This window comes from Panthera pardus, unplaced genomic scaffold, assembly GCF_024362965.1.
Source record: "Panthera pardus isolate Hobbes unplaced genomic scaffold, ASM2436296v1 HiC_scaffold_20, whole genome shotgun sequence".
NCBI classification, from domain to species: domain Eukaryota; kingdom Metazoa; phylum Chordata; class Mammalia; order Carnivora; family Felidae; genus Panthera; species Panthera pardus.
In genome coordinates, this window is record NW_026526766.1 from 17,332,916 (window position 1) to 17,356,415 (window position 23,500).

General features: G+C 41.6%; 1 long non-coding RNA gene across 1 annotated transcript in view; it reads left to right on the plus strand.

The window, feature by feature from the left end:
• LOC128778675 (uncharacterized) overlaps positions 1–22,533 on the plus strand; it is a 30,987-nt gene extending 8,454 nt beyond the window's left edge. The window contains exon 2 of the long non-coding RNA XR_008424413.1: positions 22,444–22,533. This is a non-coding gene — a long non-coding RNA (uncharacterized LOC128778675). The remainder of the gene's footprint in view (positions 1–22,443) is intronic.
• Positions 22,534–23,500: the final 967 nt, after the last annotated feature.

Below are 23,500 nucleotides of genomic sequence, written 5' to 3' on the forward strand. Positions count from 1 at the left end.
TTTGGTGTGTTGGTCATTATCCTGAGAACATTCGGGAGGTTTGTAGACTTGGTGGCTAAAATTTGAGGGAATTTTCTCTTAAGGCTTCCATTTTCTCTGTGAAGGAAGGAGGAAAGATGGTTGGTTATACACAGGAGGGTCAGGCTGTGCAGGCATCATCCCAGTTTTGAGGAGAATGGAGAGGTGAGGCCAGCTGGCTGGGAGAAACGGGTAGGATTGATGGGCAGTATTGAGGGCTCATTTGAGGTCAGTGATTATGGATGTGTAGTAATAACAATTTGCTTTGTGGTATTCTTCTCTAGCAATTATCGGATGGCTTAAGCGTTACCAGACAGAAAGCCCAACAGCAGGGTTGATCCCAGGTTGGATGTGACAAAATGCAAAGGCACAAGGGAGTTTGGGATATCAGTGGGAGTGGTCTGGAAATAAGGATGATGGCATGCAAGCTGGATAAGGAAGGAAGTGAAGAAATTAACAGGCAGGAAGATTGCTTAGCACAGAGGGGTCAACAGACTAGAGCTTCTGATGAATCCAAAGTGGGAATAGTTGGAACTAGAAGGTCATGGTCAAAGGGTCACATGCTGAGATGCATGATGTAACACGGAGTGGTCTTACATAACATTGATGTCCACAGCATGATGGGGTGGAGATGGGTTTCTTGGGGTTGAGTGGAGGAAAAGTTATTGGAAAAGAGGCCGCCAAATAAATGAGACCTTAAATCCTCCCATCCCTGCCGCCATGATACAGGAGAATTAGGAATGGAGGAGGGCATTTTGCTTCAGGACATCACTTGCTTGCTTTGACTCCACTAGGTAAGGTGTGGGGGGCTATTGGTCAGGAAACTGGGTAAGATGATGAGGGTTGGGTCTTCCCAACCTACAAGAAACTTAGGGGTCGAGACAGCGATATATCAGGCCCGAGAGCCAACAGAAGTCAGCAGGGTATAAGTCCTAGAGAACAAAGCATGGCAAGTGGCCAGAAGTTGATAGAGATGATAAGCCACTGGAAGATCCGTAGACACTGAGAGAGGAAAAATCAAAAGAAAGGTTGGAAAAGAAGCAGAAGGTCAAACAAAACCAGGAATTGAGGTGAAGACAAGATAGACAGAAGGGCAGATGAGGCACCCCTGCACTGAAGAAATCGCCCTGCTGTGGCTCAGTTGGAGCTCTGTTCTTTCCTTGTGACCCTGACAAAAACCAATTCAAGACGCGTCTGGCCTGCAGATGGTCGTAAATGAAAACAGGTAGTTGACAGGAAAATGTCTGGTTGAAAGAAGTGCTTGAAAACACATGGTCCTTTGTCTTTGAAGATGGCCCTATTATACTTAGACTTGGGGATTTGCAGCCAGAAAGAAGAATTTCTTCCTCCTCTCTCTTCCCTGGTGGTAGCTTATTGGTCTATGTCGCCATTGGAAAATAGAATTGTAATGCTTCACGAGTCCAGAAATAACACATCTTTGAGGATCCATCAGGCGGGGACTAAAAATCAAATCGGCACACTCGTTCCACCCTTACACAAAATCAGCGCATCCACAGCTGGAAGGCTGCAGGCATTTTTGGATGATTCATCTTGAGAAAACACGATGAAGCAGCTTAAGCGATATTTCATTTTGACCCAAGCAAGGCAGTGACCATATGCCGGAAAACCTCATAGTAGCCCTCCCCTGGTCGTGCCTCATACTGCAGGCTAGAGTCCCTGGCACCAATGGGGTAGGCCAGTCCAAAGATGCACCGCCTCCCCACCACCCCCACCCTGCCCCCCGCACCTTCTAGACCACCCTCTGATATTTAGGAATCTGGAATATCTGTCTAAATGGCCTTGACCCTACTTGGAGCCTGTGGAGGGTCTGTTCCTTTGGGCTTTGCTCCTAATGAAAAAATGGCACCCCTGGTGGGTACAGCCTGGACAAAGTGGTGACCAAGGACGGCTGCTTGTGGAGGTTGAGGATGGAACTTATGCACGTGGCCTGGGTGTCCAAAAGCGTGGGAGCAAGTATGAAAAGGAATCGGGGGGGATAAAAAGGTGGAAAGAAAGCCAAGGGTCTCACCCTGGGAGCCACGGTCTCAGAACTCTGAGAAATCCAAACTCAGACCTGGCCTTAAGGCTTTATGAAGTTCTTTTGGTCACATGAGAAGAGCAGAGCATATTTTCTTAAGCAATCTATTAGCTTGATTTCTATATTTTAAATATTGAGAGATAGGATACCTGGGACTCCACTGGTATGCTTCCTAGGCCCCAAATATTTGGGATAGGCTTGGGCTTCTGTGCACAAATCACTCCAACTTTTTAGAGTCCTCCATTGTAGCACTGTGTCCTGCCTGTTTATGTATCTATCTTTCCTCCTGGACATTTGCTTCTCAGATCATGCCCTCTTTACCTTTGAATTCCCTAGCACGTAGCCGATTGCCTCTTGGCACACGGTAAGCACCCAATAAATATTTGTGGAATTAATCAACAAAGGATATGCAGCTATGCAAGTTCTCTGGCTAAGGCAAGTCTCTGGTAGATCCTGTCCCTGCTCTCAAAATCGCAGAGTCTGTTCCTCTTGATTAGTCCCTATGGACACTGCACAGTATATATTTCCTTCATAAAGCTTAGTATCCTGCTCTATGTTACATGCGAACCCGAGAGGTGCAGAAAATTTGTTCCTAACAGGTGATACCAGAACTCCTCACAGCAAGAGGCACTGTCTTCTTTTGGAAAAACATGATGAGGATTGACTTTGGTCTATACAAGAAAGTGTATAAGACCCAGTGGCTAGAGCATAAACGTGCTAGGGAAAGGAGATTACTTTGTACAGAATAAGATGAAACATTTGGAATTATGAGGGGGCAATCTGGCAAGGAGAGGGGGATGAAAAGAGAAGAGCCACTAAGATGATAGACCCAAGATGATGTGACCCATTTTGGCACCCACCTTCACCCATCTGACTAAAGATTGCTGGTTTCCCAAAAGCAGGTTCCATGTGACCATACCCCCCCAACTGGCCCCACCTCCCCTACCCTGGAAACTGAAGAGAACACTGCATTCTACGTTGGGATTACATGGTATAGAGCAGAGGCAATCTGTGGAAACGCAGAATCCTAGAGACCAGGATTACTCTGAGAATACAAAGTCGGCTTTCTTGAAAATTTACAGAACTCCCAGGGAGGATTTTGAACTTCTACGGGTTGTGGTACGGGCAGGAGCTCAAGTCTCATCTAGATTGTAAAGTATATTAACCATGTCTTTTATTTTCTGAAGTCCAATGCTTTGCTATCCAAGCTGGGCCATCCCTCTGGGCCATGCTGAGCCCAGAGGGATGGCGCCTCCCAGAGTTAGCCAATTCCTAAAGGTAGTCAACAGTTTGCCCATAAGTGTGTCTTTCAAAGGTGAGCCACGATAAGGGCTCTTGCCCACAGTGCCCCCACTCCCTCTGCCTCCTGTCCACCCCAGTTCTTCCCCATGTCGCCCCCCTCCATTGGAATGGTGTGTCCGCTCTTCTATGATTATAAAAACTTTCTTTTCAATGTCAGTTGTCTCTTGATCCGATGGCTTTTTCATGCTTAACTAATAATCAAACATGGAGTAACTGGCACTCTTGAACTTCCCCATTGCCTTCCTTTCTCCCCTAATCAGTGCTGCTCTCCGCTTCCCTCTGGGGTGTCATAACACTTTGCTATAAACGCTGCCCCCACCTTCCCATTGAAAACTGTTAACTACCTAGAAAAGAGGATTCCGGAGAAATTGATTTCCATCTCAGAGGACACTCCCAGTGACCTAGATTTCTTTTTAAAATTATCAGTGCTTTTTACTTACAAAAATGATACACATGACAAAAAAAATTTTCATGTGAAATTTATAAAGTAAATAATTTTATATATTTATAATAATAATATTGAGGGGTTTTAAAAGTTTTTTTCTATTTATTTAGGTAATCGCTACACCCAACGTGGGGCTCAAACTCACGGCCCCAAGATCAAGAGTTGTATGCTCTCCCAACTGAGCCAACCAGACACCCCAAATATTGAGTCTTTTATTCCAGGAACCTGGCATATCTTTCCATTTATTTCAGGGTTTAATGTCTACCAGCAATGTTTTTATATTTATTTTTATTATATTTATATATATATATATATATATACACATATACACATATACATATGTGTGTGTATATATATATATATATATATACACATTTATAATATATAAATGTTTATTACTTTGTCACTATATTTTAGGATCTCTTATATAAAAGCCATAGAAGTCTACTCTGGCTACCTTAAAAGGAAAAGTAGTTTATTGGAAACAATTTTAAGAGATCAGATCCATATGTAGGGGACATAAAAGAAAGCTCATTAATGTACTAAAGCATATTTCTTCCTTTTTTTGAGAGAGAGAGAGAGAAAGAGTGTTGCGTGCGTGCATGCACACACATGTGAGCGGAGGAGGGGGCAGAGAAGAGAGAATAAATCTTCAGCAGGCTCATGCCCAGTGCTGAGCCCAATGTAGGGCTCAATCTCAGGACTGTAGGATCATGACCTGAGCCGAAATCAAGAGTTGACGCTTCACCGACTGAGATATCCAGGCGACCCATCATATTTCTTCCTTAAGGAAGAAGTGAAACACAGGTTGAAGAGTTAGGTAAAGATCTTTGGAAAGGACAGGAACCAGTAGTTCAGGGCATTGTGGTAGCAGGAGCCCATGGAGTCTCTTCAGGGCTCTGTCATTGGCACGTATCAGCTCTGTCCCTTTTCATGCTTGTGTAAATATCATTTGAGATTCAAACTCCCAGGAAAGTGTCAGATGGTTTAGCTTGAGTCTTGAACCTACCTCTTGGCCAAAGCATCTTGACTGAAACAGGGGAATGATGGTCTCCACACAACATATATTTCCATCACCAGAAGCTGAGGGAATGGATTTGTAAAACAAAAGCAAATTCTTCACACATCAGTATGTCACGGACATTTATTTATGGCAGCACATACACATCTATCCTTTAAATAAGGTGCAGTGTGGGCGCCCCGGTGGCTCAAGTCAATTAAACATCCAACTTTGGCTCAGGTCACAATCTCATGGTTTGTGGATTCGGGCCCCACATCAGGCTCTGTGCGGACAGCTCAGAGCCTGGAGCCTACTTCCAATTCTGTGTCTCCCTCTCTCTCTGCCCCTCCTGTGGTTGCACTCTGTCTCTCTCTCAAAAATAAACATTAAAAAAAATTTAAAACTATGGGGTTTTTAGTTGGCTCTTTGTTTTCACATGTTTGCTAACCTCCAAGTCTCTAACATGGCCTATACTGCTTACACAGCATTGAAAGTAGACCCCTGCCCTAAAAACTACGTTCTAATTTGGAGCCAACCTCTTGAAATAAAAGGAGATTTGCATTTGGGTCCAGGCCTGTTGATTTTGCATTCCAGGTACAGTTGCAGTGAGCTCGATTTGCAAACTTCCACCTGCTGGCTATTTCCATAATAATAACTCCTATTTATTAAGCCCCTACCACGAGCTAGGCACATTGCCTACTTGATCTCTATTTTTTTGTAGCCACCCCAGGAACTAGGTGCTGCTGTCCTTTAGAGACATAGAAACTGAGGCTCAGCAAATGTTAACCACTTCCTCAAGGTCACAGAAAAGCTGAGCTGGGATGTGAAATCAGGTGCATTTGCCCCTAAAGCCTTGGCTCTTTCCATGCTGGCGTGCGTAGGAAGCCTAGACTCAGCTGTTTCAGTCCAGCCTCTTTTGCCAGCTTCCTCTTAGTGTCTGTGGACATATCTGCCTCCAAATTTATATGGAAAGCACCTCTGAAAGTACAGAGTGCGTTGTAATTATCATTGTGTATCCCAGGGCAGTCATCATGGTGCTTTACCAGAGGTAGATGTTCTTTCTCTCTCTCCTCTCTGTTTTATAAACACGTGTACAGGTGCATGCGTGCACACACATACACACACACACACACACACACACAGATTGTTGGGGAGGAGTGAGTTGTTTTAGATGAGATGAATGGCCTCTGAGTCTTTCCATTTTCTGATGAGCCAATTTAAAAATGAATTATTCTGCCATCTCTTCCTAGGGCAACTATCTAAATGAAAGGATTGAAAAGCTGAGTGGCTTCTCTCTAAAAAGTGCAGGGAACCAGACTTAAAAATCTCTACATCTCCGCAAATGCTCCCTCCATAGTTGATCTACTTCGCTCAGATTCAGATGGGGAATAAATGAAGCTATGAAGTCTTGAAAGGACAAACACTTAGGAGTACAGACAACGGGTTTCAAGGAGCCTGCAAAAAATTCTAATCTCTGTAAATAGAATAGGTTTGTGCAAATTAAAAATGAGGTGAGTGACCTTGGGCAGGAAGATAAGTGCTGGGAAAAGCCAAAAATTGAGAAAGAGCTGAAACGCTCATGATTTCACTCGGTCGGGTACAGAGGTACAGAGGTCGAGAAGAGCCAAGAAAGGCTGAGGAGACAGGAGACAAAGAGGATCATTTGAACAGAAGTATTCAGAGGGAAACAAAATGCCCTTAAATGTACTTGAACCCTGATTTGCAATGCAAAACCTTTCACTTCTCACCAAGAAGGAGTCTGAAATAATTTTCTTTTTTTTTAACGTTTATTTAGTTTTGAGAGAGAGACAGATAGACAGACAGTGAGTGGGGAGGGGCAGGGAGCGAGGGAGACAGAGGATCCAAAGCAGGCCTTGCCTTGACAGCTGAAAGTGATGTCATGAACCTGAGCTGAAGTTGGATGCTGAACCGACTGAGCCACCCAGGTACCCCCTGTTTTTTTTTTTCTTTTTTGATCCAAAGTGTACATAAAGAAATGGAAAGTCAGAATTAAGGGAATTTTTTTTTGGATGACTCAGACCCAAGCTTTCTGATAGAATAGTGGGATTTGAATTTGGGACAGAGAAAGAGAGAGAAGGAGATGGAATTATCCAACTTTTCTCCACTCTCCATTTGAATTTGTCAGTAAAGGTAGGTCATCGATAAATCCTCTAGAAACAAGCCCATTTCAGTACTTCAAAGGACAATTGTTGAACGGCCTTTATTTATCTAATTTTGAGTTCACACACACACTTCAATATATACCCTTTTTAAAATCTTCAACTTAAATCCCCAGTATTCTTTATTTATTAGGCTGAGGATACTTTACCTTGATTTTTAAAGACAGCCCCCAAACTGTCTCATGTGTAAAAACTAGCTGGGGGAGTTTTTTTTAAATTACAGATTCTCAGGCCTTCTCTCCCCCTCAGAGAGTGTAAATCATTTGGGTTGTGGTTTGATCCTGGACTCTGCACTTTGAAAATAATCTCTTGTGCTTCAGATGTAGGACTCTAAAACTATACTTTAAAAAATATTCATTTATGTAAAAGCACCAATAATATGATTAGCAAAACATCCAGATGTTAAGTATCTTTATAATAAATTGATATGTTTTCAAATTCATTTTTAGCCTCTATACTTTATGATTGTTAAATGGGCTATATCCATGGATATGGTATAACAGAGCAGAGGATGTTCTAGTACCGTATGGTTATAACTATCAGGGAGAGGCATCTGGATCTTAAAACATAGTGTTCATGGCTTGAATGGCTTCCCAGAGTTGGGAAGGTCAGAGAGATGTGGCTTACCTCACTTGAAAAAGAGGAAAGGAGGATCTAATTATATCTCTTTCAATCTCTTCCGCATTTTTACTTAATGATGACGTGGTTAAATGATTCTCAGAGTGTTGATGGAAATATATTTTCACTGGTAGACAATGCTTCAATCTATTTACAAATAAGTTCACTTAGTTATTTTTTAAAATCTTTATTTATTGAAAGAGAGTGGGAGAGAGAATATGAGTGGAGGAGGGGCAGACAGAGACAGAGAGAGACAATCCTAAGGAGGCTCTGCTCAGGGCTTGATCTCACGAACTGTGAGATCACAATCTGAGCCAGAATCAAGAGTCTGCCGCTTAGCTGACTGAGCCATACAGGTGCCCCATACAAACAAGTTTATTTAGTTGTAAGGAAGGTATTTTTCGCCTACATAAAGGTAATCACAAATATATAGGCTTACAGCTGAGAATATCATCAAATGGACAAATTGAGTATTCAGAAATGATATATAAGGTTTATGACATACAGTCTGAGTAGAGGGTCTCTCCTACTAAGAAAAATGGTCAAGCCTTGTAGAGATAAATTCAAACCACAGGACAACTTTCATATTTTGTAAAAGAAGAAAGCATTACGGATTCTTATGATTTTTATTATCTTGATAATGGATCGACCCACTTGGTGAAACCATTTTGTGTTTTCTTCAAAAGGATTCTTGGGGTGCATGGGTGATTCAGTCAGGTAAACATCCAACTTTGGCTCAGGTCACAATCTCATGGTTTGTGGGTTCAAGCCCCACATGGGGCTCTGTGCTCACAGCTTAGAGCCTGGAGCCTGCTTTGGATTCTGTGTCTCCCTCTCTCTCTCTGTCCCCCCCACCCCCCAGTTGTGCATGCGCGCGCTCTCTCTCTCTCTCAAAAGTGAATAAATAAACATTTTTTAAAAATTTAGAAAACAGTATTCTCCAACTTGGTGGGAGTATTCTTTACTTTAGCGTGGGTTTTCTAAATAAAGTCAAAGTCACTATAAATGTAATCTAATCTTCCAACTTACTAATAAAAGTAAAAACAACCCAATACTTCATACTAACATACTGCATACTTTAACATAATTATTTTTAAATTAGGCAAAACAGGTGCAGATTTAGTTCATGGTGGATAAAACCAATGAGGTATACAATTACAAAGGGTTAGATCTATTGGTTCAGCATGGATCAAACTGGGTTAAACTGAAAACCTGGTCCGACTCTTTTAAAGTTAATACTGAAACCAGTTCTAACCAGTCCACAAAATTACACTTTTAACCACTTAGTTACTTAACTGCCTCATCTCCCATGGCTTGTCATCCAACGAGCTCATCCTAAATCTTGCCACCATCGTAAGCTGCATAGCCTCTGAAGTTTCCATGTCAAACGAATCATTCTTGGACACTGTAACTTATTCTAACAGTTATTTCTAGTAGTTTCCTAAACTGTTAACAGTTCTTGTCCATGCCTTTGCCCCATAACTCTGCCTCCTTTTCTCTATTCCTCCTGCTGTCTCTATTTTCCCCTTCACAGCACTTGGATTCCATTCCTAATCACTCACTGTAGTTACTTTCTTGAAAACACCTTCAGCTCACTTGTCCTCACTCCCTTCTTATGTATTCATATAGCAAAATCTGAACATTGGTCAAAGCCAACGTACTTCTTTTTGCTTCTGTGTCTATACTGGAGGAGCAGAATATTTTGTGGGGGTGGGGAGAGCAGTGGAAATCACAATATGGCCGACTGGCATCACTTGAAAGCCGTGACTAGAAGCCCAAAATGGGTGCTGTCTGGAAGTTCTGTCACAATACCTTCACTGAGTATGACAGGTTTAATGAATAGGCTTTTACTTCCAGGGACAAAGCAGGAAGTTCCTTACTTTTCTCTAGCCACTGCTTTCCAGCTCAGTGACAAGGATTTCTCTTCCTTGCCCACGGATGGCATCTTAGGCATATTCTATGCTGCCTGACCACTTTCAGCCATAAACAGACACATTCTGATGTCAAAGAAAAAAGTGTAGTCCAGTCTAAATTACAACTCAAGCTTATCACCCAGTTCAAAGTTTCTCCTATTCCCCAACTCAGGACTAACCCATAGTAGGAGGATGTTCAGTGGGTTAAGAGGAGCAGAGTGCACATTTTCAATGTTTCTTCACTTTGCTTCTCTATTTCTCTCCTCTCTACCCCCACCCCAACCCAAACCCTTGTTAGGTGTCTTTGGGCTCCTGGAAGCCTCAAGATCAAGAGAGGATGAATGAATTGGAGATCAGGAAAGAACTTTTCACTCAGCTAAGGCTGACGGAAGTTGTCACTTGTCTGTCAGTTGACCTCTGTCAGGTCAGATATTCAAATTGCTGGCTTTTCTGTTGTCTGTAGTGACCCCCTCCCCCAGTGGAGAGAAACCTACCACCTCAGGTTCCGTACCCCACCACCTTCTCCACCACCTTCCCAAGAGATAAGTAAACAGCCTTTTAAACCTTGGGTTCATTGTGCCTTAAAGGGAGAGAACTCTTGGGGCGCCTGGGTGGCTCAGTCGGTTGAGCGTCCGACTTCAGCTCAGGTCACGATCTCGCGGTCCGTGAGTTCGAGCCCCGCGTCGGGCTCTGTGCTGATGGCTCAGAGCCTGGAGGCTGCTTCCGATTCTGTGTCTCCCTCTCTCTCTGCCCCTCCCCCGTTCATGCTCTGTCTCTCTCTGTCTCAAAAATAAATAAATGTTAAAAAAAAAAAAGGGAGAGAACTCTTTCAGCAAAAATGCTGTAAGAATCTTCATATCTGACTCCCCGCTTTGATGACCACTCACCCTGCAGCAAACGGCACAACGCTTGGTCTGTTGGATCAGCCCATTTCAGGATGATTCCACTAACTGAGCTCTTTTCTTGTGCTCTCATCATGAACAGGTGAAAGCAAGAAGCAAGCAACCGTAGCTCTGCATTTTATTTACTGAAGATGCCCTCTGATTGCTCCCTTGGGGCCCTCCAAACCTTCTACTGTCTATAGAGAAGGCAGTACAGGTAACCTAAATTGATTCATTCTAAACCCCTTTTCTCTAGATTCCTTTCCAAACAACCCTCCTTTGTGAATTCTCAGACCATGGTTATATAGGCTGTATAACATCGTGATTACTAGGCCATTTTGCTACCTTTTTGCAGACTCTTCATACAAGTATCCAGCAGACCCTTCAATTTCTCTCAGCTTTGGGGCTCTAAGTGAAGTTCTGAAATAATAGGAAATATCCCATTCAAACTCCTTCTACATCTGTAGTTTATTTCCTTTCGTCCTCGAGATGACTCATTTACGTCTTTTCCTTTTGCTTCGTATCTTGCGCTCATTATGTTCCATTCCCTCTCAGCTGTTGACTTTGTCTCACACTTTGTTGAAAGAACAAATGCCATGATAAGAAAACTAAATAGGCAAATGTAGCCATGTTCTCTACTTTCCTTTATGCTTCCAGGAAGAGGTCTCCCCTTTCAACTAGAGTTTATTGTGAAATTTCTGAGGTTATCAGACTGGAGGAGAAGAGCTTTTGTAAAATTTGTCTTGGAAAACAAGAATCAGAGTGAAAATAGAGGAGAGGACGACTGGGGCTGGAAAACCTGGCCACCAAAGTTGGGAGGACATGACAATTTAAACACAGATCTTTAAAAATACTCTTCTATTGTAATAGGATGAAATTATGCAGTTTCATTTTATCTTTTATTTTCATAAACATTAACACAGGCATATGTTTACTGTTACCAAAAAATGCTGAGAGACTTTTATCTGTTGTTATGCCTTGGGAACAAATGACAGTAGCTCCCAACTCAACTAGTTGGAACAAAAAGGAAATTTTATTATCTTGCATATAAATCATGTTGAGAGATGGTTGAACTGTGAGCTCGCTGACATTCCGTAAGGACTCAGGTTCTTTCCATGCCCTGCCATTGTGTGGACGTTGGCTTTTTTTCCCCTCAGACTAGCTCCCTCTTGGTGTTGAGATAGTTTTGTCAGGCCAGGCATCAAATTCAGGATAACTTTGAGAGAAAGAAGAGGCAAGTAGTCTCCCAAGAATCCTCCCTTAATATCTCATTGGACAAAACTGAGCCACGTGACATCCTCTAATTCAATCACTGGCTGGTGGCATAGAATTACCATGGGTAATGAACAGATCAATGAAACCAAGAGTTAGTTTCTTGAAAAAATAAACCAAATTGACAAACCTCTAGCCAGGCTTCTCAAAAAGAAAAGGGAGAGGACCCAAATAAATAAAGTCATGAATGAAAATGGAATTATTACAACCAATCCCTCAGAAATACAAGCAATTATCAGGGAACACTATGAAAAATTATATGCCAACAAACTGGACAACCTGGAAGAAATGGACAAATTCCTAAGCACCCACACACTTCCAAAACTCAAACAGGAAGAAATAGAAAACTCGAACAGACCCATAACCAGCGAAGAAATTAGATCAGTTGTCAAAAATCTCCCAACAAATAAGAGTCCAGGACCAGATGGCTTCCCTGGAGAATTCTACCAGACATTTAAAGCAGAGATAATACCTATCTTTCATTGGACTAATCAGGACTTACCCCTTAGTTAGAGATGGGATCGCGTTCCCTGAGGAGTAGAAATACGAGTTCTGTTTGCAAGGAAAGAGGCACCTAAACGAAACCCCTCAGGCTTATAAAGCACGTAAGCATCAGTATCAAATTCCCTCTTCCCTTCCTCATTATTGCCCATTATTCAGCCAATTCATTTGTTCAGCAGATGTTTATTGAGTATATACAGTAAACCAGTCACTGTTCTAGGTACTGGGGACACGGTGGAAAAGTTCTTCAGTTTTTACTTCTTCTAGTGGTTACTCTATATGCTAAATTATATGCTTATGATACAGTTCCTGGATTTATCAAATTTAGGCATTGCCTATTGACTTCCTGCCATGAATCATGAGGATTTAATTATTTTATCATCTCTCCTACCTCTCTCCGTATTATATAGTCCCTCCATGAATTTTCAAAGGGGATTTTTAAACCTATTTTTTTTGGTTCTTATTTAATAGACCACAGACTCTCTCTCTCTCTCTCACTCTCAACCTCTCTCTCAGCATTTAGCATTTATTGAATTCCTAATAGCAATTTGGCAACAGAAATATGAAATCTTTCTCATGTCTTCATTTCTTGGGAGCTTTCCAATGCCATTTTTAGTTGCTTTTAATTTTCACCCTTTGGTGCCTTGGAGGTAGCACTGATTTTCACATTCCTTCTCTCTCAGTCAAGGACATCCCAAGGGTGAAAGCCTGATATTTCATTTCCTTGAGAACCCAGTAACTGAAGTAGATGGCAGACATCTGAGGGAAGGCTCGCCCTTTAACGGACAATACATCTTAGCTTCCGAATTCATAAAATAAAGTCGTTAGTCCTCTTTCCATGATCCTCAGCCTCTTTCATCCCTCAACCTCCATTAGCTGGCTTTTCTTAAAAATACAGTCAATATTAAGAATATTTACATTTTACACCCTCTCCTTGACAATGGTAATGTTATTGATTCTAAAAAGGTGAAAATCAGCAAGTACCATATTATGACTGTAAATATTTTTTGCTGAAGACTCGAAGAGTGTGCTCAGATTACATGTTTTTCCTCCATGGGTCAATGTCACTACAAAATAATTATTCCAGCCCAAAATTTGACTGGATTCTCTCTCTCTTTGAAAATAAGCCACCCATTATCTTATTTTATTACCAAGTCATACCAAGATTTTAATCACGTTGTGTAATTTATAGCTTCCCAGCAACTGATTGCAAGAATGGATTCCAGGTCAGCCAGGTTCTTGATCCCTTAGCCCTCAGGTCAGCCAGGCGGGCCCAAGGCTCAAGGCACATAGATCGGTTGGCCTTCAGGGGCATACACCCTCTTCATTTACTTCAGTGTACTAGATATATATTATATAGTATCATTTTTGTGTGTGTGCCATGATATGAGAAAGGTCGAGAGGTACTGGAAACCTTTCAACATTTTACCCGTCCCACCCCCAAAGAGATCTCCTAGAATCTGAGGTTTACTCTATTTCTGTTCAAAGTCACCATGTCAGGACTTTCTTCCTTTCTCTGCTCTCCTGGATTCGATTTGTCGTGTTCCTGGATGTCATGTTTTCTTCTTTCTGGTTTTACTCTCTCAGTTACCCAGAGTGTAAAAGACGTTCTGAGACAATTTCCATCGTGTGTGTGTGTGTGTGTGTGTGTGTGTGTGTGTGTGGCGGACAAAGGGGGGGATAGCTTCTCACACATCACCAACAAACAATTCTCTGACACATGCTGGGTGTCCTACTATTGAACTCAATTCTGATACTGTTTATCAAGAGAGAGCATCAGATCCCACAGGTTAAGGGCTCAGGCCCACAGGCCTCCCCACCGACCCCCGCTGCCAACTTCAGAACTCAATTGCAAGTTCGGGTTGTCCCCTGTGCTTCTGACCAAGTGGCCATAGATCAGAGTTTCCAACAACCTCCTCCTGGAATTGGATTCATTTGCTAGAACAGCTCCAAGAATGCAGAGAATCATTTCTCTTACTAGATTCCCAGATAATTATAAAAGGATACAACTCGGGAATAACTAGATAAAAGAGTTGCACAGAGAAAGGTGTGGGAGAAAGGTGTGGAGCCTCCGTGGCCTCTCCAGGTATGCCGATTTCCCCAAATCTCCACATGCTCATCAACCCAGGAGTTGTCCAAACGTCTTTTTTTTTTTTCTTTTGCTTTCTATGGGACACTTCATTACACAATCTTGATTGATTAAATCATTGGCCATTGGCAAGTGATTTGACCTCCAGCCCCTCTTCATTCTCAGGGGGGCGAAACTGAAAGTTATAACCCTCTAACCACATGGTTGGTTCTCCTGCCAACCATTCCCCTTCCTTAAGTGCTTTCCAGAAGTCACCTCATTTACATAAGGAGATACCTTTATCCTCTCCTCACTTAGGAAATGTCAGGGGTTTTGGAAATCTGTGCCAGAAACAAGGACAAAGACCATATATATATTTCTTATTATAAATTACAATGTCACAACATGTCTTCAAATTACTTTCTAGGAAGCATACTAGGAGGGAAGATTTCTGGATCTTCTATTTTTCAAAATATGTTTACTCTGCCTTTGCACAGAATTGATAGTTTGGCTGAATATAATCCTCTCAGAACATTGACAACAGCCTGTTTAGTTTTCTAGCATTTAGTCGTTGATGGGACACATTGTTTTTTGGTTGTGGGGGCCTGGGTTTGAGCTGGAAGCTTCTAGGATCTTTTGTTTATTTTTGATCCTTTGAAATATCATGATGGTGCATCTGGGGGGCTGTGCGCATTCATTCAGCTGGGCACCCAAGAGGCCCATTCGGTGTGGATATCCATGTTCTTCTTTAGCTGTAGAAAATTGCTTCTGTTTCTTTGAAATTTTCCCTTCTGTTTTCTCTATTCAGTCTTTCTAGAACTTATATCAGATAGACATTGGGCCTCCTAGATAAATCCTTATTGTCATTTTTCTTTACTCTCATATTTTTCTTTGTTCTATATTCTTAGCCATTTTCTCAATTTACCTTCTAAACATGAGTTTTAAGACCCTAGAGCAAAGTCCTTCTTATCTGAAACTTGGGGCTGTCCAAATGTAATAGCTGGTTCCTTATCTGTTCAGCCTAAAGCAAAACCTTCTAACTGGCAAGCCCCATTCACATACTCAGAGGTCCTTCTAATTTTTTGGAGCTCCTCTTGAGCTATTTGTCACAAGTTCCGTGATATATTTTGAAAAATTATTGTTAATGATCTACAGTCCAACAACAGAGTTTTGCCTTTTCAATTTTTCAAAAGCATGACTTGGAAACTACCTGGTAGGCACATACATTTGTTACTCGGTCATTAGGGTCATTCACTTTCCCAGACCTGGACCAGTGTTTTGAATTCACTTGGTGTCTTATGGGTTTTTAATGCCCTGGCGCAGTGCACCATATTAAGACGCAGTGGACTGTATGCCTCTTTTGTAAAGTGGAAGAGGGCATTTGCACATGGGATGGCTTGACTAATATATTCCCAGTCTATTCAGTTTTAGGAAGGAAAATATGTGAAGGGTGAAGATCCAATCTGATTCCCTTCAAACTATTCTATCCACTGGGAAGGCTTTGTGAACTCCCAGGGATAGTGGCAGTCCAGAACACTATTGAACTATGGGAATTCAGTTCCTTTTGAGTCTTTGATTTTAAGAGCCATTGATCTTTCCTTTCTCCTAAAAAGGACACAGCAGCTTCAAAAAAAAAAATAAAAAGTAAATAAAAATAAAAATAAAAAACTTTAAAGAGGGCCTCGAAGTGTTTGGGGAAAAATAAATGTAAACCGAAGAAAAGAAAAAGGTCTTTGCTTAGGAAGCCTGATAGACCAGGAGGAGACTGCACAAAAGTGAACCAAATAAAATCCAATGTTCCAATATGATTAAAAATGGAAATTAGAGGTGCGCCTGGGTGGCGCAGTCGGTTAGGCGTCCGACTTCAGCCAGGTCACGACCTCGCGGTCCGTGAATTCGAGCCCCGCGTCAGGCTCTGGGCTGATGGCTCGGAGCCTGGAGCCTGTTTCCGATTCTGTGTCTCCCTGTCTCTCTGCCCCTCCCCCATTCATGCTCTGTCTCTCTGTCCCAAAAATAAATAAAAAACGTTGAAAAAAAAATTAAAAAAAAAAATGGAAATTAGAGGTTTTCATCTTGAGAGGGCTCTTTTTGTGCAGATTGTCTTTTTTGTGCCAAAACAGCAGACTGACGTCTTATCTGAAGATCTTAAAATCATAATAAATTATCATTAGGTTATAATAGTTTGGGGAAGATTGTGAATAAAGGTGGGCTGACAGATGATCGCTTTGGGACAGTGGCTTTCAATCTTTTTAAACACAGCTCACAGTAATACAATTTGTAGTTATATAATTGAAATGGGAGTTCTGTCAAAAAAAAAAAAAAAAAGAAAGAAAGAAAAAGATTACCCTTACACTTCGAATGTGAGATATTCTCTGATATTTTGCCTTCTCTTCTCCATTCTTCCCATCTATTAAAAACAGTGCTGGTCAAGAATCACCAAATTTATTTCACAACCCACTAATGAGGAATATGTGTAGTCTGGAAAACATTGCTGAAAGGTCCTCTGAGAAAAAACCTTAGATCTTTGTATTAAATATTTTAAAACAATCTTGTAAAGAAAACCACACTTGTCTTTCACTCATCTCTGCTTAGGGGAAACCAAGCTGTTCACACTCCAAGGCCAAAACCAAAATCCTTTTGGTGGCAGCCCACCCCAGATGTAGGTAGGCATAGTGTCTAGGATAAAATTGCCTCTGGAATGCTACAGCACAACAGCAAATAAGAAAAAAAGATCAGCCTAATAGAGAATCAAAGTCCTCAGAAGCCGACCTTTCAAATGATGTAAACGTTCTGTTCTGGGATGATAGAAAGTAGGGGTGGAATGGGGTTGGAGGAGGCGGGGGAGGGGGGGTTGGGAAGGAGCAAGATTTAAGAGAATGGATGATGGAAGTGGAAAGTTACTGGATCTTCTTCACACAGCCGATTTTCTCAATAGAGTGCTAGATTATCTATGTGTTCCACACATCTCGTAACCGATAGCTGTCCTCATCTGCCCTCTTGCTCTAAGAGGAGAAGTATGCGGAATTAAACAAAGACATCAACTTCCTAAGAATGTGCTGTTGGAGTTGGCTGGAGCCTATGAGGGTAATGAGAGAACAAACACATCATTAGGACACAATCCAAGCAGCCCGAGTAAATGAACACAACAGAAGAGGGCTGTAGGAAGACTGCTGAAGGCAAGAAATGGTTTGTAAGAGAATGGGAACATACAAATTTTCCATCTACCTATTACTCTGAGAAAATACTTTGAAAGGTTCTTTTTACAGTGAGGTCAAAAAAAGTAAACAAACAAAAAAAAAATCTCTGAGTTACACAATGTTATCACTTCTGAACAAAGAATTAAACAAGATGTATTACCCTGAAATGTTTCATGATTAAAAAAAACACCCAGAGTGCCTAGCCCTTTGAATACTTACAACCCCTGGGACTATGAATAGAGAACTTATTGGGAGGATTAAAAACTAAAAGAGATAAAGAAGAGCATTGTGCTAATATCCATGGGAGAACTGAAGTGGCTCTAAATGGATTCCTAAAAGGAATTTCCCAGGGGAGCTCTTAGACCACCCAAACACAAAGCCCCAGTCCAAACCAATGGAGTCCGAGTTTCTGGGAATGGGATCCAGGCGTCAGCATTGTTTAAAGCTAACGAGCAGCCAGAGTTGTTCTAGACCCTTCCTACTCTCAGTGTGGCCTGTGGAGCAGCGGCAGCAGTAGCCCCTGGAAACTTCTCAAACACACAGAACTTCAAGCCCTCCCCTAGGCCTACGGCATCAGAATCTGACATTTAACAAGGTCCTCAGATGATTCTTATGCAAGTTACATTTTGAAAATCACTGATTTAAAAGATAAACAGTATTAAATTCGGATGTCTGCTGCTTCCTTAATATTTAACTGTTTCTTCCTCGATGCTGATCTACATCACAGCACTTGGAACGAGCTAAGTAGCAGCACCTGCTTTGTTTTGCTGTCCCTGACTTCTCTAACTGCTCAGAGTTGGTGCCGTAATGCCCATGACCTATAATGCCAATTCCTGTCTTGGTAATAATTATGAATATCCTTGGCCCTCCTCAAGCGGGATCTGAATGTTCCAAGGATGCTACATAGAATCCAGTGTCATTTGCTGACATCCATATCCTGGGACAAATTTTGGTATGTTAATCCTGTTTATTTGTGCTTTAGATTAAGCAGCATCAGTATGAACACTAAGACCTTGCTCCTGCCTTCTGCCTCTTGTGGTTTTCTCTTTGGGTTTCTATTGCTAGTTCTAGTTAGAACCCTATTCTGAATCCAAAAAAAGTGATTGTGGGGGCAGTCGGCCTTCCTTGCTTCTGGCATTTATCCTTCAAAAAGTTGGCAAGAGTCCTGAATCCATACACAGACCTAGATGATGATGCCACCCAGTTGGTTCTGTTGATATTGGCTTTCCCACACATCTGAGTTTCCTATGCTTTTTTACCTCATTTGTCTACCAAGCTACTGGAATGGACTGATAGCCATTAAAATAACGTTTAGGGTAGAATTAATCCTACATTCTACTGCAGATGACCTCTCCAGCAGCATCTCTTCAGTTCCTGGCCCTGGAACAGGACTTTATAAATTCCCTGCTCTAGTCTTCCTTTCTTTCTGGATGTATTCGATTGTATGTGATCCATAAAACTTCACGTCTCCTGCCCAAGTGAGCTCTAACATTACTCGTATTGTAGATGGTCCATGTAGAGACATCTCAAGTTCATAAGACTTGTAAGGAAACCTCAGATGACTTCTGTATATAGGGACAAAGAAGCAGAAAGTGAAAGAAGAAACGCAAAAATAACCTTTGCTAAACCAGAAAAATCTTTTCCATTCTATTTTTGGTGAACCTCAGCTTATTCCCGGACATATTGTTGGATTGTCCTTGTGCAGACATATTCTGAGATCCTGGGGAAAACGTCTCTGCAGGCACTAGAAATGGAAGCCTTAAAGGGTCATCATTCCATGACTTGCTCCTGTAGTCATAGAGTGCATTTGGGGACATGCACAACTCTGGCTCATTGAGGAAGAGTCAACTCATTGAAGAAGAGTTTCAGTCCCTTCTGAAAGGGAAGATATGAAATTCCCCCGAAAAAGTACATAACGATTCATGTGGCATTCAAATCATAAGAATAAGATATGAAGTTGGTTTAGAGTCAGGAGCTTTTAAACTGAACAGCTGTAACCCATTTGGGCAGTCGTGCAAAACAGAAAGTTGGCAAACCAGATAGTCTTTTCAGACATTAAACACAAGACGCTTGGGGCCAAATCTTGTGATTAAGAAATCAAATGTTTTCTTTTTCCCCTTCCAACCTGTTCTCAGAGTGTGGAAAGTTATATGATTTTTCTTCTCTGACTCTCTGGTTTTGGTTATTGGGAACTGCCTGTCTCTTCAGCCACTGGAGGTCAACTCAATTCAATTCCATCCAGTCTAGTCCAATCCACTCTAATCTAATCCAATTTGGCCTCATCCACCTTTTTTGATGGGGGGGGTTGGGAGACGTATAGGAACATCAAGAATTTAAGTGCACTGGGGGCTCATACACCAGGTTGTCCACAGCTCAGCTCATAAAATATCATGGCTCTGGTGTAATACCTGTACCTCTTCACTCCCACTTAACACCTAGAAACGTGGTTTCTAGATACTTTCCTGCATCCCGGATTCTGCTTTATAATTACCAGATTGTATACATTATTGATTTTTTCTAATCCACTCAGGCATGACCTGTTTCCTATACCAACTCTCTAACTGTAACCAACATACTCGCTTTCTATCTCTTATCCTAACTCTTCCCTCGGGCACCTTCCCATACCTGTGTCTTTCATTTCAACCTTTCAGACTTTATTTTCTCCTCCCATGGCTTGACCTGGTAGAGAATGCTTCCTTTAGAAGGTTTTCCTTTCAAGTACACAAGCAGAGATATGCACGAACATCTGGGGTAAGCCTTTTGTTCAACTTCAGCCCCTAGTGAATATGAAGACAGGTATTCTGAGCAAAAGAGAAAAAGGCAAGATTAATGAGAACAAACATCAGAGAAATGCCTTCATGTCTAGAAAACATTAAGAACCTACTTTGGACACATTTGAACATTTGTGTGTTTTGATTCTAACCTCTTTCTATCTAGTCTAACCTGGGGTAGACCAGACTCCCAAGAGGCCTGGCAGCAGGAAGTAAGGTATTGCAATGAAAAGTAGCTGCTGGTTCCTGGCTCTCATGAGGAAAAGGGTAGAGCCAAAGCCTCCAATCAGCAGGAAAACACCCAGAATGGTCTTACGGTGCATTAAAATATAGGACCACTGCCCTACCAATTGGCAAACAACCATTGCCCCACCTCTTCCACCCACTTCTTATTGCCCTGGTGGCTTGACTGCCTTCACAGGTTACTCTTGTGCCTCCGGCAACTAGAAGTCTAACATTTTGATTTGTGGGTCTTGGGCTCAATCCCTGGTTAAATATGGTAAAAAACACTTTTGGATGATCACTCTTGACTCTGGTGGGAAATGAATGCTTAGAGCGTCTTTAGGAACTACTAGGAAAGGAAATAACCTTTTAGGATTATCTTAGGAAGAGAAGTGCTTATAACTTGCCTCCTGAGTTAAATTCCTTAGGGGCTGTCCAGAGTCATCCTACTTCTTTTTCTTTATCCACTCTCCTCACTAATTTGGTATGAAACCATCTATCTGATGACCTAGTCTCACTGCTCCTCTGTTCTCCATGTCTGTCTTCATAGGCACCAGTTTAAAGTCCTTCTTTCATGTAGTGACCTCAGTCACTTTTCTGGACAGAGGATGATTGGTTCTAAATCTGATAAGCAGATTCTTCCCCCGGGTTGACTTTATACCACCATGCCGCCACATGACAATTTCTCTGCTTCCGCCACCAGGGACAATCAGCTACTAGTGAAGTTTAGCACCTCTTGCCATCGCCCTCCTGGACAGTATCATGGTGAAAGAGAGAGGGAGTTTGGGAACCAGATGGTCCTGAGTTTGAAATCCAACTTTTCTTGACTACTTGGGTTGCTAGAGCAAATGACTGAACTTTTGTGAGGCTGTTTCTGTTTTTGTTTTATCTACAAAAATAAAAGTAGATCTTACTTTATAGGGACGAGAATAACAATAAGTGAAATGATACTGTTGCAGTGATCCATTTATTTCCTTGGTCTACCCAGCATCTCTTTAGGGAATCACCCTCCCTATTCTTATTCTCCGTGACTTAACAATAGGAATGGCCTCATTACCTAGGGGGCCAGAGTTCTGTGTATGGCTAGCCCATTAAAATCTTCCCGGAGAATCTGATGAAACAATCCCCCAAAATGTATTTTCTTTGCATTAGTGCATTTGAAATAGGCCCATGGACAAAAAGAATGATCTTTTTATGATTCTTATCCAATGTGTTACATACTTTGGGAATAATGGTTATAATGGTGTCCTGGCACTCATAACGTGGAATTTGGACATGCCTACGAAGCTGCAAGTTTGCAATCTCTGATACAGAGCACGAAATTAGATTTTGATAACAATGGCAGCCATGTCAATTGATCCATAAGTTAGCTTAAGAAAAAGTCGAACATACCGGTTCGTGTGTCGTGGAACTAGGATGGTGTGTCGAGGCAAAGAACTGGCCTTCGAGATGCCAGGAAGTCTGAGAGTGTCACCCCTGCTCTCTGAATGTCCATTTGCTTTATGATCGATCCCCACTGCAAATGAGTGACTAGATGGGGATGGACATGACTGGAGGTAACTGTAAGTCTTCATAATCTCAGTTTAGCAACCCCAGGAGAAAGAGAGAACATATTTTCCTCTCAGTGTCTGTGAAGTGTCTTCCAGTGTCCTTGAAGGCAAAACCGTAAGTTCCTAAAACGCAGGTTGTTCTGATTTGAGTCATTTGATCATGGCCGGGCCAGTCTCTGAGGTATATGAATACACGCATGCGCGTGAATTTCTTGCACGGCGTAATTGGCACACTCACTAAATCTGTATGAGGAGAGAGACAGCCATTCCCAAAGGATAGAAGGTGCAATTACCTAAAGAATGGTGGGAAGGGAGGCTTGAGTAGACCAAAATAGGGAGGCTTGAGTAGACCAAAATCGAGTAGACCAATAGACGCTATCGATATCATCATCATCATCCCCTTCATTCTTATATTATTTTTTTATTATTATTTGCTATCACAAGTATAACTCTCATTACCCTTGCAGGAAGAATATACCTAACTGTGGTTGGCTGTCACACCGACTTTCAGGGCATGGGGACATTCAAAAGCAAAGGGAAATGGGCTTCATAAAAGGTAGGTGTTTGGCCCCTTTGACAGTAAAAATTGAACTACCTTCTCTGGCAACAGCATATACAACTGGTATCTCCTTATTAAGAGGAAAAAACCATCATTGCTAACCGATGGCACGCGTTGTGATCCATCTAAAAATAGTAGGGTGAGTTGGGGTTGAAGCTTCACAAAAAAATGTTTTAGATACGCAGAAATATCACGGGCCAAGGGCTCCTGGAAACAGTGTCCTCACCTGAAAGACACTCACGTCCCATATGACACAGCCTGGTGCACTTTGTGGCTATTTAATGAATGTGAATTCAATATAATTCTTGAACCAGGGGAGCAAAGGCAATATCTTTTAAAAGCTCATAGTCTATATGTCATATCTTCGGTAATAAGACGCCAGAAGGGATATTTCTGGCTGTGGTTGGTTAGTATTAATCCATGTACATTAGAAGACACACAAAATATCCCTATTTGTCCATTTACTGCAGCAATGTTTCTTTGACTTTATTGCGTAATTGGCTTTCTTAAAAATAAAAAATAAAATAGTCACTCGGTAAAATACATCAACGTTGACATGACAACCAATTCTCCTAGGATATTGTGGATTTGGAAATTCAATAAATGCCGATGTATACTTAGGCAAATTCACAAAGACACATCATAGAATTTCTACTTTATATAAATTAGAAAGTGATTTGGAGCTTTTATGGCTCTTGGTGATAAACTGTATTAAATCAGCTTTTGAAAAACTAGATTTTTGTTCTTCCAAATTGTATGCATTCGGGCCTTCATCATTTCATATTAACATGTCATCCTTCTTACCAGACGCCTAGTACTTAGTAACATTCATCGTCCCTACTTTAAAGATCTAATTTTTTCAAACCAGAGAAAGAACTGGTAACACTACCAGAATTACGTTCTGAATTTTGTAAACAGAGAAGACAGATAATGCCCATTGGGCATCCTTCCTGTCTGTCTTTGAC